Source organism: Durio zibethinus, chromosome 6, assembly GCF_047325235.1.
Source record: "Durio zibethinus cultivar Kanyao isolate XHJ-2024 chromosome 6, ASM4732523v1, whole genome shotgun sequence".
NCBI lineage: Eukaryota > Viridiplantae > Streptophyta > Magnoliopsida > Malvales > Malvaceae > Durio > Durio zibethinus.
The window spans coordinates 31,168,379-31,185,923 of record NC_143167.1 but is presented as its reverse complement, the minus strand read 5'-3'; the positions used below and the strand labels follow the sequence as shown (position 1 = coordinate 31,185,923).

Genomic DNA, 17,545 nt, shown 5'->3' with positions numbered 1-17,545 from the left:
GCCGAAAAAACAAACATATCATATATCAGTGAAATAGGATTGGTAGGTCAAGAAACATCAGGGCTACGAACTTGTAATTAATTATAAGTTTTTGACGAAGAAACGAATTGAAATAAAGGTGAGAAGTGGGCAGCGACTAACCAGTGTTGTGGTTCTCGTGGTAGGGCTCAACGGCCTAGTCAAAGCTTTAAGCGTGTGCTTGTCACTGTCCTATAACCGGGGATTGGCTGTCCCCATAGACAACAGCTTATTAGTTTTTTAATTAAATTTGTTAGGTTTGAAATTTCGACAATTAAAATTAAAAATTTAATATTTTATCAATAAATCATATGATTATTATAGTATTTTAGTTTGATAATCTATTTTCTTTTCCTTTGATTATTATATAAAGCTGAAGTTAAGCTATTAGTTATATGAAAAATTAATAGGTTCTCTCCTCTTTCAGCTTGATAAACAAATATTCCTTTGAATGTTTCCCATCCCTTCTAGAATCGTACGACGGATGGTCAATAGGAAAATATTGAGGAGGTGCTGCTGATTACTAAAAAGCTATGACCATTGACATGCCATTGTGCTTGTAACCAACGTTTGTGAAGTCGAAATAGGGAACCAGCAATTCTCCCAGCAGGCTACAGCTAATGAAAGAGATCTTGGTTGCAAAATCAAGAAATATATAACCCACTCAAGCAAGAGACAGACCTCGGTGGGTAAGTTATCCAACAAAATTCAATAGGTCGGTTCTATATTGTTACTACTTCACAACAAAGTAGAGCAATGGTCATCTTTAAACAAAATGGTAGGTAACCCAGTTTTACACAGCTAAAGGCGTCCCCCAAATATTCTCAAAAAATTTAGATTAATAGTAGATGAAGTTCAGAGTAAACTGTTCACCTACTGCTTCTTCACATTGGCAAATCATCACCCTGCAACATTTGCAATGATCTCTTGATAATATATATTGTGTGCATGAGAGACGATATATATATGTGGCTACAAATCTCGAAGCTCAATTTCAACAGATGTTATTGATATCTAATGAAATTATACATCCACATCAGGCACATGGGAGTATTAAGAGACATGAAGTGCACTACTTTGTGTCAATGAGACATTATTTTTAAGAATTAAATGCCATATCAGCTATAAGCAGGTTAAAGAATATTTTAGCCCGTCCATTTGCTCCAACAAGCCAGCAAAAGCTATATTCATTTAGGAAAGAAAAAAAAAAAAAAACACTATCAAACAAAGCTGGTAGTTCAGATTTCAGAATCAGATGTCTTCTTCAATAAGTTCATTCAATAGTTTAAACTACTTAGCTGTCTTCAGAATATCACTCCCTCATTCCTTTGCCAAGAACACCTCTTAATCATAAAATTTAATGCTATGTGTGCATGTCTAGAGAGAGTATTACATGACAGATAGATACCATGTTTTAAAACTCACTTTAAACCTATAAAAAAACTATATTTGAGCAATAAATCAACTCCTTGTCGAAGCCAAATTACAGCTTCACTAGTTGAATAGTCAAGAACAGTCGCAAGCTTGGCAGTGTTACTGGCAGAGCCACATCAAGGTGACTGAGTCCAATTGATTCCCATAAGATATGGAGAACCAATAGGATTGTATTTATACACGAGTGGAAGATATGAATAGAAGAGTTCTACCTGCCTTTTGTATGAAATAAACTACTCAGACTCATGATATGCCACGTGCTTAAGTACAGAGGTAAAGTTATTAAAGGAAGAAAATTTCAATTATTACTATAGATTAATGCTGGTTCGCAAAATCTTGCCAGGGCTTGGCAACAGATCCAACTGTTATATTTATGAGTTCTAAAACTAATTGCATCATGAATAGATTTCGTATAAACAGCAAAATCTTTCCCGGGAAACTCAACTTGATAGGTTGTAGTCATCATCGATATGATAGGAGAAACAAAGATAAGATCAAAAAGGTACCGAAGAAGGATTCAGAAAAAAAGATAGAAGCGCATAGAGCAAGCAAAGGGACATGTTTGAGAGTATGAGTCAAAACAAAGAAAGGAACAAAGTGATACAAGTCTTATGCATAGAATGCAAGATAGTCTAAATTTAGAAAACGGAAACAGAAGAGAACTGATGGATGACAACACACAGCTCTGACTTTAACTTTAAAACAGAAGTATGAACAGGAAGTTAAAACGATTGAAAAAGACAGACAGAAATGCATCTCATTGTACACACCTAGGTGAAATGAGGATGAAGTTAACCAAATATTTACACCGCACAAACATATCAATGTAGTAAATGAATCAAGAGAGCTGAATTGGGATAACGTGGAAAGCCAATAACTTGCATAAAATCCCCAATGGTTCAGCAAATCTTAAGCTCGTGTTACTAGGACACCTCCCACTGACATGAATAAAGTATGCAAGATTCAGCCAATGATGGGCCCATGATGATTGGTCCAATCTTATTCAGGGGCCCAAACCAAGCCTTACACCCCCGCCAAAAATAAAAAGACTGAACCTATTGAGTACTATTCACTTCAAATGCAACCACAGTACCACTCTTTGCTCCCAAAGTTATATCGTCACTTATGAGTAAGCATCCCTAGGAATTCAGTCAATAAGAACAAAAAGCACCCTGAAATCACACAAAAAAAACATTTTAGAACCAGAACGCGATTATAAAGCCAAATGCAAATACCAATATCACTTCTTTACCAATTACCAGATATGCAGTTTCCCATCAATGCCAGTAAGCATTTATGTGATTGTATATCCCGAAGTAACACGATACAAGTGCAATTTCAACAAAAAGTATTCAACAAACTAAAGCAGCCCCTAACAGTCTAAAAGCGTCAATAAGCAATCAAGTAGAGGTTGGGGGCTTGAAAGTGTAAGTCTGTGGAAGTGACAACGGACCTCTCCTCCTTTCCCTATCACCGAGAAACCTCTGCGTCCGCTTGGTCTTAGAATACTAACTATCAAAATGTTTCACCTACACACAACCCAAACCAAGAAAGAAAAAAAAAGAAAAACAAATTCAACCCAAAATTAAAAAAAAAAAGGAAAAGAAACAAAATTTATGGCTAAATAACCAAGATTAGATAGTAATTAGATACCCAAGAAACGCGGCAATTCTTAAAGTACTCCTCCCAGTAACGTTTGCATTCATTGGGGTATAGGGGGAGCCCCACTGATCCCATTTCAGTGGGTTTCTTGTCCGATAGCTTTTCCAAGCAAGAATAGAATGCATCACGAGCCTTTTTTACCCAAAACCCAAATGAATAAAAAAAACATTCAGATTAAATTCTAAAGGGTCTTTTTGCAATAATTTACAAAGATTACAGAGATGGGGATGAAGAGAGGGACCTTGTAGCAAGCTTGACTGGCATTCAAAAGCACGTCAGTGTGGATTTCAACTGATTCTCCGGCTGCATAAGCTTCAAGCGCCATGGCTTACTGTCTTTGCCAAAGAAAACAAGAAAATGCCTAATATTTTACTTTTCGTTCCTTGTTCTGGAGGCAAGACAAGCGGGCTCCATTAGGGTTTTAGTTTGGGCTTATTTGGACCATGGTTAAACTACGGGCTTATGTAGTACTAATTTGGGTGAACGGGCTGAAATTGTGTGATATTTGAATGGCCCATCAGTGCTTTATAGTAAAAAGATGTGAGTAATGGAATAAAGATTATCCTGTTTATCACAAAGAATAACTGGAATACGAGCCAATATTGAAATCTAAATCTAAATGTATTATGAATCTGATAAAAAAATTAAACAATTCTTAGAAAGAATCTGTAGTTTTTATTACTTTCAGAAAAGGAAGGAACGATTTGGGAAAGAAAAGAAAAGGGGAATAAGGAATTAAAGCAAATTGATTAACAACCCTAGTCACAGGTTTTATAGGATCGGTGGTAGAAATTATTATGAATAGTGATTTAAATCTCATAAGAAATTTGTTTTAGATTAGTTACATATTGTTTGATTGATAAAAAAATTTAAAAAAAAAATTAAGAGAAAAGTATTTTTAATAAGCAAGTATGTATACTTATAAATAGATAAAAAATTTTTAAGATTAAATATGAGAAAAATATGTAAAAGAGTTATGAAATTTTATGAGATAAACACTTCATAAAATTATTTAAAATTTACGTATTATAAGTGTATATATTTAAATGTTTATGAGTATATTATAAAGATTGAAATAATTTACATAAGTATGGCACATGAATGCACATGAATATGTATTTATTTGGCTATTATAATGCATGGATACACATAATTATGTATATTGTTTGGATTGATAATACTTTATAAGATTAAAAAAGATTGAAAATATTTATGAGTATTGATTATGAGTGATTGATTTGATTTTATATTTGTAATTTTTTATAATTAATGAATTTTTTTTATCAATAAAAGTAAATCGATTGAGTTGAATTATATTAAATTATTATTTTTTATGTAATTAATTGATTGTTTAATTATATTTATATAAACTTAAATAATTAATTGATTTGAAATTTTTTACTTAATAAATAATATCAAAACTATCGTAATACTAACAGAAATAATGATTTGGAACTTTACCTGTCCACCTTCTCCTTAGCATTTGACATTTTGCCCATGCTTGCATTTCTTTCATTTCCCATCCTTACTAATTTGATTTGCGGCTTATGATTTCTTCCTTCATCAGTTTTTGTTTTTTTTTTTTTTTTTTATGCACTGATCAATTCAATTAACACTATGGTATTGGTTTCACACCATCAGTTTCAGTACTGTTAAGAACATTGCCAGTTTGCTATCTAGATCAGATGAAGTTAGAGAAGTAATTATAAACAAGTTTGCTTTGGTTTGATGGCATCAGTTTGTCGGTAGAAATAATTGTAATACCTAACCAATCTCAATTATATATGCGTTTAATCATAGGGATCTAAGTGGGCTAAAAACAAAAATCAAATTTGGTATCTATAATTTTTCCAGCTTCAAGAGCCGTTGTCGATTAAAGTGGTAATCACAGTAAGGGTTCTTCCCACGCATTTTAAGAGAAAATGGAAAAACAGGCTGTATGTAATATATATATATATATATATAGTGTTGAATTTGGAAGCAGACGCAAAGTACTTCGTATTGTCATTTAGCTTCTTAGCAGACAGTCAAATGCCATTAAGCTGCAAGTTGCAAACCACAGCCGCCCCACTTGCATTAATTATAGAGTGCAGCAGATAACGTTTCTGCAGGAAAAGTAAGAGATAATATATATATATATATGTGAAAATGGCTTTGAGTTTGTGGTAGCCGATTTCTGATAATGAAGTTGGTCTGCAAAATTGATAAAGCAACGTTGTCTGTCTGTCCTATAAATATATATGTAAGAGAAGCTTTAGCGAGTATATGTGGCTATTAGAAGAGCTTGCCTTATTCGCCTATACATGTAGCTAGTTGGGCCAAACAGGTAGTACAATTTATATTCAAAGCCGGCCAGAGAAGAGATGTTCATTGTTGTACAGTAAGAAGAGGGTAGCTGTTCTCATTCACTGAAGTTGTAATCCGTACTAGTGAACAGTTTCATGTAAGAAAAATTTTAACGAAGAAAACAAAATTTGGTGGCCGATGATGATCTCATTTTGTCACCGAATTTGCTAAATTTTGGGTTCATTTCGTCGCCAGTGTTTTAGGCAGCTACATGGAAAGTGAAAATACCAGTATCATTTATACACACATTAATGATCAACCTTTATTGGGAAGAGTTGTTTCTGCTTCATTATTTATGAATTTCTTTTGCTTCCCCAATCATTAAGCAAATGATGAGATGAGATTACACAAATTAACCCATGCAAATGGAAAGTCAAAAGCCCTAAAGAATCGATCCTCTACTTTGGGGGTGGTCAATATCAACATTCCTAGTGTAATGAAAAATGGAAAATCCAAAATTTCTATTATTTCAATATCGCTTTTGAATTTAAAAAATCTTAAGAGATCATCAAGATTAAATTTGTCATTATACTTTAAAAGTCCATGTTGAATTTTATCTTTATATTTTAATTTTTTTGTTCCTTTTTTGACATAAAATAATTAAATTAATAAAGTTATATATCATTTATATTAACATAATACTTCATGAAAAAAAAAAAAAAGTACCTCATGAATTGTTTTAAGCTTGTAAAATTTTTTTAACAAATCAACAAAATTTAAAGTATAGTTACGAATATACCATTTGCATTAATAGAAAATTTCATGAAATACTATATTTAATTATTATTTATTCAAAATCAACAAAATTAGAAAAGCAAAGAAAATTTTAATAAAAATAAAATATAATGATAAAATTTAATATTAAGTCTCATGTGACAAATTTCAGCTCCATCACAAATCTGAATCCTGGAGAAATCTTAATCTTAATTAATCATTGAAGTCATGTGGCATTGGTATTTGACTTTATATTCCTTTTCAACATAACAATTGGCCAAGCATTTTGTATGAACCACTTAATCATAGAAAAATGTGAAGAATATAGAAAATGACAACGTTTAATGTTGATGGCTAGTCCTATCACTGAAATAAATAATTCCAATAAAACATAAAAGAAAAACCTTTCATAATTATTCGTATACAGTATTTTTTTTTTCAAACTTTTTACAATTTTTTTTTTTTTTTTAGTGTAACTTTGAATTATTGAATAAATACAAAAGAGAGGTACAAGTATATGATCCACGCGATACGGGGGTTAAACACTAGCCTTTAATTATATTATCCTCTTGCGCATGTGTTTGCCATAATCTCATTTAGTGCATGAACCTGAGGGACGGTTGTCAAATAATCAATTCTATTGTATTGCTTAGATTCGTGTAAAATATTATAAATTTATGTATTTATATTATATTTTATTTGAATATTAAGGTTCATAGTTTATATAGATATACAAAAAATAAAATATAATGTTTTATTTTTATTAAATTAATATATAATTTTTATAAAAATTTAAATCTTATCAATTTATTTTTTAATATTATTTTGATATTATATCATTGCGTGATATTTTGAATTACCAATTATTAATGGGTTTTTATATTATTTGATCTTAATCATTTTAATTTTAATATTAGAGTTTATTAGATTTTTTTTAATTTTTTATAAGTAGGGTTAAAGTGTTATAAGTTTTTTATTTTTAATATAAAAATTCGATAAATTTTCTTAATATTCTAAAGTTAAAAAATTAAAGTTAGAGGAGGTATTATTATTATTATTATTATTAAATTTTTGTCCTCCATCTACCCCGCGCAACTTCCTAACAAACCCACACCAGCGATAAAAGGGTCTCACCACGTTGTGATGATTAATCGCACGGCCCAATTCACTCCTTATCGGTCAAATCAGAGCCGTAACCATATTCCATTTGTGAGCCTCCAGTTTGAACAGATCCCTTCCAGCCAATCACTCCTGAACACGTCACCAAAGCTCTCTGGCGATTTCCCTCTCTGCGTTTTTGCTGTTCTCTTCCCCTTAATTTTATTTATTTATTTCTTTGTATTTATTAACAAAGCAGAAGCAGACAAAGTGATGCCAAAACAAAAGAAATCCAAATATCATTTTTATTGTACATGCTTTTGTTTGATCTTTCGGTTCTCGTCTGAATCTTCTATCATCGTAATTTTTATGTCCAAATTTGGTTCTGCAGCTTCGCAAGCACAAGAAAGGTGCAGTAGTTGTAGCCGCCAGGGAAAGCCAAAAGATGAGGAAATAAAGAGAGAAAGTGAAGAAAATTTTAAAGATAAAAGGAAGCTGGGTAATGGGTTTTGGGGGTGGGGTTGTTGGATTAAGGTGGGTTGGTTTTTTTGATGGAAAATGATGTAAGGCTTTTTAGTCTTTTGGGGGAGTGAGTGAATGTGATTAAAGAAAACCCTAACTCTTTGTCCTATTCATATCTAAAATAAGTCTCCAGAAAAGGGTTGTGAAAAAAATAAAATATGATTTCAGATCTGTCTCAAAGTATTGATCTGATGATCTGATCTCTGTTTATTTGTTCCCATTGAAAAGTTGTTGCTATGATTTCAAGTTTTTGTTTTCAATTTTGGCCCTTTAATCCAGGCATGCAGTTTAGCCAATGATGGTAAGATTGTTTATATGGGAAATGGGAAATGGGAAATGGATGATAGTGTAGAGGAACACCAAAGAGAGACTGACAGAAGAGAGTGAGCACACTCTGGCAAATTGTATGAAAGGCATACCTTTTGTGGGTGTGTGCTCACTTCTCTTCTGTCAGCTAATTCAGCTTTGCTTTGTGTTCCCTCAAAATCACAATATTAGATTATTAGTACTCCTTGCTTATTTACATAATAATATCCCCCGCTTATTCTTCTTCTTCTTCTAGATTTTTTTTTTGTTTAGATCAATCCGCATGTCGTTCTCTCTGGAACTCTTTTGCTCTTTCGGATAAGGAAGAGTCACTGCTCAATTCAAGTACACGGGAAAAAGGATACAGATAAGAAAGATGATACATAAGAAAAGCAGGCTTTTTTTTTTTTTGTAGTTCTTAACACATCACTACAAATATTTTCTTTCTCATCCACTAACTCTCTGGAACCCTTTCTTCTGCTTCAGACACAGATTGAATAAAAAAGCTCAGTAAGCGTGAACATGGAGCTCTTTCGTTTTTTGGGGGTTGTCATTTATCAACTAAATACTGTTATGTCTCTCTTTGTCTTTCAGGATTTTATTTTGTGTTATTAATTGATTAAATTTTGTTTTTCTTTTTGGGAAACCAAGAAATTTGTGATGGAGTTTTGAAAGAAAGCGTGACTTTTGATGGTACTCTCTTTGAAGTGGACGAAGTGGCTTCTTTGAAGGTACGCCTACTTACTGTTCTCATTTTAACGGAAAACCGCATTGGTACCTTGGAATTTATCGGCTTTTTTTTTTTTTTTGTATTCTTTCCCATGTTTGAAAACCCTCTTTCTCTTCGTCTTCCTGCTTTATTGGAGACCATGCAAGGTAAAAGCCTAAAGGCAGTCTTTTGCTTGTGTTTTTACTTCTACTCTTACCCTCAATCTGGCTCTGAATTTGGGTTTTCTTTTTCTTCTGGTGTTCCTGAGTTTTGACCCCAAATGAGAGTCCAAGAAAACAACAAAAGGTGAACAATTTTGGTGTTTTTTATTCTAATATTTGGTTCCTTTTTTTTTTTTTTTTTTTTTTATGTTATATTCTAACAACTGAAGCTTTTAACTATATTTGGGTTTACCCAGGTTTTGGATCTGGAATTATTGGCTGCTTTCTTTACAATTACTGAAAAAATTTATGGGCTACTGCTCCTTGTGGTAGCTATAAGAAATCATGCTTTTTGCTGCTTTCTGCAAAAATATGCACTATTTTCTTTTCGTTATTGAAGGTTTTAGAGTAGAAAATTTTCTAATGCAGGAAAGGGATCGATTCAGTCAGTGGGTGTTGCTTTAATTTTACTTTTTGGCCTTTTCACCTGAAGAGCTTTCTTCTTTTCTCAAGCTGGTCTCTTAAGTATTTTGGTAGTCAACATATCCGTCCACAGCACTTACCGTTTGGCCTTGGGAGGCAAAAAATATTTCTTTCTGCCACAGGTTAATCATCCAGGTAACCTTTTCAGTTTCCTTCTAACTTGTTTTTTGTTAATGTTGTTTTTGCTGAAGCTCTCAATTTTTTTTCAAATTTTATGTGATTAATTGAGATGTTGGTCTTTAATCTAGACAAGAACGCATTTTCCATGTTGGAATTGAGGTTTTGAGCCTATTCTTGAACATAATATTGATTAAGTTGCAGCTGTGATAATGGTTTAACATTGCTGTTAAAGAAGCTAAGTGATCAGTGAAGGATCGATGAATTGGTTTAGCCTAAAATTTATGGGAATAACATGTATACAAGATAGCAACAACTCCAGAATTCACTTAAAATGTCTTTTATTTTTGCTGATTCTTTATGCTAATTGTCCTGCAATGCAATGTTTGACATCCATCTAAAGGGGAGTAACGTCTTGCCGTTTGAGCATGCATACTAATAACCTAATTGTGAGTTCACAATGAGTTTTGATAGACATAGCTTTATTTTGTCAAGTGAGAATCAACACTTTGTTTGTTATGGACATTTGAATCGTTCATACAAAGAAGGAAATCCTGAATTAATATTAATTTATCAATGGGCTAATTGGTGGACATTATACTTTCTTTTTGGTACAAAGGTGGCCACAGCCGGGGATAGTGGAAGGTATTACATGTGTTGAACTTTCAAACATACTAGATTGGTGGCTACATGAATCCAGGTTCATGAACATTATTTTTTAATACATCTTGTAATAGTCATTTATCTGGTCTGCTAGAAAAAATTGAGTCACCAGTTGTGGTGATATCCTTTACTTAATTTGGGCTTACATAGATTGAGTTCGAATGATTTTTTTTTTTTTGATAAAGTGTTGTCTATATTTTTTGCATATGTTACAATCTTTTATATAGTAATATCAAAATTTCGATGTGAAAACCAATCAATTTGAGAGAACCAAATAAGGGAACACATTGATATTGATGACCAGGTTATTGTATGACTTTTGGCCAGAACTTGACATATATAAATGACCATATGCCCCCTAACATTTGGATCTTGAAGTTGTCACTTGATTCATGAATATGTTAAAGATTTAATGTTAGAATAGAGGGGATTAAGTTATGTGTTTATGAGGTTTATAAAATTGTCTGGTAAAAGAGTGAGGTATCATTGTTTTCATGATCAGATTGATTGAAAGTAATCCAAGGTTAATCTTGGTGCAAGTATATACCACTTTCAATATGTGAGAATGCTAGAATGAGATGAAAGCAAGATTGCTAAATTGTTTACTCAATATATATATATATATATATATATATATCCTTTTTATCATAAATATATATGTATCCTGGTCCTATGCTGATTTTTTTTTTCTTATAATTTGGAAACATACAAAATTCTTTAGTCAATCTTATTATATAGTTGTTGATCTTTTAATATAAAGAAACGGTGTTTATTTTGATTTTGTCTCTAAAACCTTGAGATTTTTTGTTTGCTTGCAGCATAACCAAGCAAAACTCATATTGGTGATGGGTAGAATTCAAATATAATGGTTCAAAAACTTGTTGTCTTATAAACTCTTGATTTTCAATTAATTGATATTGAGAATATAGTGCACTTAGAGAAGCTAATTTACGCTTTGGTAACTTATGATGTTAGGGATTCTTGAAATGATATTATCTGTGATTGTGACAGCAGTGTTTAGGAATGAAAGTATAAAGTGCAAACACTAGTTTTATGTAGTGGTCAATAATAGGGATGTTGCTATACTGGTAGTTCTTCAGATGGTGGTAGGACTGGTGTTTGAGAGGTTATGTCCATAGCTTTGGTTGTGGATGGCAGTGATTATCTTTGGAACATTAGGGTGACAAGGATGGAGTTGCCACAGCGTAAACTGTTGGCTAACTAATTTTAATTAGAAAACAAGTGAAAAGAAATCGCTGTTGATCGATGCAATTTGACCTATGCATATGAGTTTAGTAATCTTGCAAATTGAAGTCAGTTAGGACTGTCATTGATCGAATTCGAATTTTAATCTTTGTCTAGAAGGAGCCTTAATTGCTTCTGAACATCATCTTTACAGTGCATTAAATGAATCCTTGTTTTTACTCGTATATTTGCTTTAGAACATAGTCAATATATAATTTAATTATATGATGGATGCAATTATTATTAATTGTGATTTCCACTGTCTCTCCAACATGGCACACTAGATTTAAAATCATGAAAACATGTCTAATATGGAAAGAGGTTAAGACTAGCATAGGGAGTTAATAAGATTAAAAATTCTGAATAGCTTCAGTAGAAAATCTATTGCAGAAGTAGCTAGAAGTAAAAAGTGGGATTTGAAATGGTTTATGTTTGAAGAAGTAAAAAGTTTAGAAGCAATTAAGTTGATGGAGGTAGCTGTTCATTACTTTAGTACTCCCCTTGTGTCCAACCATATTTGTATAATAAGGCAAACAAGGTGGTAAAGGACAAATGGAAAATCCATGTGATAATCCAGAGGCCACTAATTAATACTTGCATGAGGTAAAGAAAGGGAAAGGAAATAAGACCGTAAGATAATGAATTGTTTAAAAATTGTGACATAGTGAAAACTTGCATGACCATCATGAGATAAGTTGTTCAGTCTCTCATATTAAGATAGGATGTGTCATATCTGACAGTTTAAAACAAGTAACTACAAATCGTGCATTCGAAATAACCCTAATAAATTACCATCGACAGGATTCAAATCCAAGACTTCTTCGTCGAAAAGAACAATCTTTAACTGATTGAACCAACCACTTAGTGGTATATCATGAGTAAGTTTTTTAAGTAACTTTCACCTCTTTTCTATTAAGTTTTAAGTCATCTTTGCCAACTATTTTCACTTGCTAGATAATTTGATATGTTCTGAAATGTTTCCATTAATTCATTAATTAGTGCAGTAAATAGGCTTTCCAATAGTTATAGACACGCATTTGATCAACATATAGTTAAATGTTCCGTCACTTGCAATTTACATGGAGATCTTGATACAGCTTATTATCGTTAGCCTCCTTCATTTACTATCAATTGTATCACATACTGTTGCATAGCACACTTGTTTATAATCTTCGTATTAAGTCAATGCACATTATTTGAGCATTCAATCAATTAAAGTTGAAGTGAAGTTAGATACATATATAGCTTAAACGTTTACATTTCAAAAGAAAAAAAAAAAAAGATATATAGCAAAAGAAATGGCGCTTTCTGGAAATATCAAGTAACTTTTCTAGGTCATGTCTAGTCTTTATTTCCAAGTCTCACTTATTCTGTTGTTTAGTTGTTCAGAAATAGACTAGATATGTTGACCAAAGCTATATATCAAAGTAATATGTTTTTTATAGGATACAGTGGGAAGGTTTCTTATCCCTTTTGGGGGAATGTGGTCCTTTTAATTTTCAAAAGAAGACATTGACTGTACTAGTACAGACAATCTTTTAAATATATATTTATATCACTGCATGGTCTAACAAGGAAAAACTAGCCACTTGATTTATATGCAGATGCTAAGGAGTGTTATGCAAATGAGGTGAAAATATTCTGTTCTCATTAATGTTTAATACATGTTAACTATATGCTTTTGTTTGTATGCATCCACATGCTACCATGAAGTCAAGTTTCTGTAAAGTTTTAATCCTGTTTCCAAAATTTTGTTTTGCTTTCCAGAAAGAGTACTCAAAAGTAAGATAGACTTGCTAAGCTTTGATTCTCATGGTTTGGTTTTTTCCTCAATATTTACTGTTTAAGTTTTGTTGATCTCTTTGGTTCCATTCCAAGGATGAGAACAGAAGATGCCAACAAGCTTTTTTACTTCTGAGCATATGAAAATTTGGAATCATATATGCACTATGGATGTGCTTAATGTGATGTCAAATGAATGTCCTATTCAAGTTATGGTTTTGCTAGGGCATTTATGGTGGAATGATTTTTGAGAATTTTCATGTTGTTGAAGCTTTTAGGTTATTTGAAATAGTGCAATTGTGCATGCAGTGATCCATTAATATAGTTCCATACATGTCTAGGTATTACCTTGTCCAGCATCAAAGAGTTCAATCTACCTTGGTTTATAAGGACATCTTTTTCTTTTAATATCAGTGTGTGAAACTATACATAGCTTGTATCCAAATTTTGCATGTTAATTATTCCCATGGTTTTTAAGGATGTTTTCTTTCTGTGGATTGGGTTCCCATTTTGTTTGCCAGTGGTTTTATGTTTTCTTTTGTTTGGGTACAAAAATTATTTACCATTTATAATATTATTTATCAGTTTCATTCTGTTATCTATATATTGCTTTTTTCTAATCATTATCTTGTGTTGCTTAGAATCACAAAGGAGAAGGAAATGCTTGATATGAATTCAAGTAACGGGCAATTATATATCTTAGAAATTCATCCTTGAAATTCCAAGGTAATGTGTAAATTATGGGGATCCTTATCACTACCGACAAACTAAAACTTTCCTGGATCGATGCTAAAATAAACTGAAGTTTGCAAAGGCATTAATTTCATGTCCATGAAAAGCAAAAAAGAAAGGTGCCCTACACCTATTCTTTGTGGGGATGGGACATATTGAACTTGGGAATAAGTTTAACAATGGAATGGGACTAACAGTCGAAATGTGTTGACAACAGGTTGGAAGCTGTCTGTGAGTTAGGGAAAAGGTGCAGTAGGACACATGATTTTCCTTTTCTTCTCCTATTAGCTAAGTAGTAATAGTAGTACCATCAAGTGGTCTTAAACTTGAATCCAAATGCTGATCTTTTGTTGGAATCTTTTTGAATGCATGATTTATAATCGTTACTTTTTAAGTTATCAAATATGATACATTTTATCATAACTTAAAAAATTGAATAACTTCTAATTTTATTTTACCAAAAACAAAAAAGTAGTAGTATTACTTTTGTGGCTGGGGGGGTTTGGACAGGCTGCCCAGAGACACCCTTCTCTCCTAACATTTCTTGCATTGTCTCTTGTAATCTTTGCCTGAGTTCCAAACAATGGACTGGATAGTGTATTGCTCTTTTTCTACAATAGGCCCCGCAGGGTCCAAACCCTCCTCCATTGTCAGACAAAAACAAAATGCATTTCAATTATTTTTATCATCAATCAAACTCCATTAACTACAAACCAAACACCGGCTCCCACTGATTAATTATTTTATCATCAGCCTTTAAACTTATGACTTCTCATTGGCTTGTTGGGTTATCTTTTGTCTTCTTAACTATGATCGTAACGTTTAGGTGAGATTTGCTCTTTATCATATACACTTTTTAAAAGATTCGAACCCATAATTTTTACAAATTTCAAATGTGGCTCCGATTCTTGGTAGTTAAATTACATTAACAAAGGCTTACACTTTTGGTTTTAGTTTTAATTAGTATATTATTATTTCATATTGTTTGAAAATCCTTTGATTTGTGAATTTGGACCGACCATCTGGCATGGCCCACCCCAGCTGTTTTGCAACAAATTAGAATTAGATATAATCATTCATTTCTTTGAATCTAATTAAATTAAACACACGCCTTCCCCACATAGATGCGAGAATATATGCATGCACCATCATACATATATTATTTTGTGATTAATTGATTATATTAAGCATAAGGTTAAGTTAAACCTGGTGGTCCGAGGTAATGCTACTTGTGACAATATGTTTTAATATTGTGAAATTAATATTAATTTATGCTATTAACCAAATCATGGAACGACATGTTATGTTATGCTACTAGAGAAAATAGTTTAAGGGAATTTATAATTTATTAGAATTAGACCTGTGCTTTTTTTATTTTTTTAAATTATATTTTTAAAATGAGAGATAAATTTTTTATGTAAAATTTTTACTATAAATTATAATTTAATTATATATAAATATTCTTTTTTATTAAATTAAAATATTAAATAATATATTTACTAATATAATATATATGTAAATATATATTAAATAAATAATTAAATACATTTTTTATATTTGTCGAGGAGAGTCAAGTAGAGCACCACAAACCTTATCTCAAAGGTTGTTTCATTAATTTTTTTTTTATAAAATTTATCTAATAAATAGAATTTTAAAAAATAAAAAAAAAGACAAAAAAAATCAAATGGATGATACATAAATTTAATAAATTAAGATATTAAATAATATTTTTAATAAAATACATATATAAATATAAAATTAAATAAATAATATATATATATATATATATTAAGGTAGAGGTATAACATTTAAAACCTTAATTTTATCCAAGCTCAATTTAAGAAAAAAATTCAATTCAATTATTTTGGATTAAAAAAAAATCCATCAATTGGATCAAATCGATATTCATTGGATATGAGTTATTTTATCATTTTTATTTTAATTGATTTTTTTATTATAAAATTTACTTAATAAAAAAAATAAAAGAATTTTTTTAAAAAAGGAAACCCAAAAATACAAAAATTTTATAAAAAACAAAGAAAATTAAAAAATTAAAAAAAAGGTGTCACAGGATCATTGAGACGGGATATAATACTTTAAATTTATTTATAAATTGATCCAATCTTGATTACTTTTTTAAAATGTACCTTTGTATTAGTGCAAATATAAATCATACAAATTTTTTTATCATTTTTATTTTCATTGATTTTTTTTTACAAATTTTATCTAATAAAAAATTAAAAATTAAATAAAAAAAAAAAAAGAAGTTTCACGTGTACACACTCTCTTTCCTCATTCTCTACAATTTAAGTACACAGATGTGAGATATTTTTGCTCGGTCTTAGAGGAAGGAAAACGAAAGAGGGCATCTTGAAATTAGTTGGAAAATTACAATCATTTCAATAATAAGCAACGTCGCTTACAAACTTGAAATACCAAGTTACATAAACTACTTATGAATTTGAGACCCAAGTCGTTGGCAATTGGAAGGATTTGAATCTCTTGTTTTTGTTTTTCATTTTACCTTATAAAAATTATTTGACCTAGACGAATCGACGAAGAAAAACATCAAGGGAACGCCAAATCCATGTGGCTGAAACTGAAAGTGAATGAGGAGCAAGCTTTTAGTTACCAGAATGTGACAGATGCTCTCCTTCACATGAATGAAAACTGGGTCTTATAGTAGTGTCTTATTCCAACTTGACAGCACCTCTTGCCTACCCCAATTGTTTTCGGCTTTTTACTTCCACTTGTAATATGGAAGCTGGAACGAACCTTTCTCTCGCTCCTATCCGGAAGGCCAAACAATGAACGACCCTGAATGCTAGCCAGACCACTTCTATTAAATAATTGAGTTTCTACATTGCAATATACAGATCTTTTTTTTTTTTTTTGAATAAAATCATGAGTAGAGATGCTGTTGTCAAAGTGCATATTTGCTGTTCACCTGCTCGTCTCGTGGATGAACTTGTATTTTGAATAGCACTAACGAGAGGTCGTAAGTGCTCAAACCCAGAAACCTCTTGCTATGAGGGCACAACTTGACCGATTGAACCAACCCCTCCTGGTTGGCGCATTGCCATGTTCTCATTTATTGCTCCAGGTCAGGAATCCTAACAGTTAAAGGACCGCATAAAGAAGGCCCGACACTGGGTATTTGTTTGCTAGTGGTGAGAAAGCAATTAGCTCATGCAACGATTGCATGACACGACAGACAAAAACTAATCCAAAACTTATTCCTTCGTTAGTTTCATGGCAATTCATGGTACGTAACAAGAACATGGCAAACATTGGCATGTAAGACGGTCATTATTGACTTGAACTTCACATGTCGATATTCAAAAGCCAAACTTCCAAGTTCCAACACAACCCAAAAACCTTTAACAGACAATGGCTTGTGCAGAAATTTAGGCTCTCCCTTACCAAACCACCACAATAGAATTGGTATGAATAGCTTTAAAAGTTGAAATTTTGGAAACGGAAACTATTCCTAAACCCTAATTAACTAGTAAATTATCAACTAGAAATTCAAGCTAATGTTTGGAAAAAGTAA

General features: G+C 31.7%; 1 long non-coding RNA gene and 1 pseudogene across 4 annotated transcripts; one reads left to right on the top strand and one right to left on the bottom strand.

Moving 5' to 3' along the window:
* Positions 1-2,671: 2,671 nt before the first annotated feature.
* LOC111285506 (uncharacterized) lies at positions 2,672-3,513 on the bottom strand (annotated as a pseudogene). Its single transcript, XR_016343067.1, has 3 exons — positions 3,356-3,513; positions 3,106-3,246; positions 2,672-2,981 (listed from the first exon to the last, which is right to left on the bottom strand). The product of XR_016343067.1 is annotated as an uncharacterized LOC111285506 (transcript).
* A 3,829-nt stretch (positions 3,514-7,342) lies between these two features.
* LOC149518568 (uncharacterized) lies at positions 7,343-14,386 on the top strand. 3 transcript variants are annotated; one of them, XR_016343066.1, is made up of 4 exons: positions 7,343-8,646; positions 8,752-8,831; positions 9,400-9,588; positions 12,280-14,386. It is a non-coding gene; the product is annotated as an uncharacterized LOC149518568 (long non-coding RNA). The 3 variants fall into 3 exon arrangements; XR_016343064.1 differs by having other exon boundaries at positions 7,343-8,831; XR_016343065.1 differs by lacking the exons at positions 7,343-8,646; positions 8,752-8,831 and adding an exon at positions 8,885-9,115.
* The last annotated feature ends 3,159 nt before the right edge of the window (positions 14,387-17,545 follow it).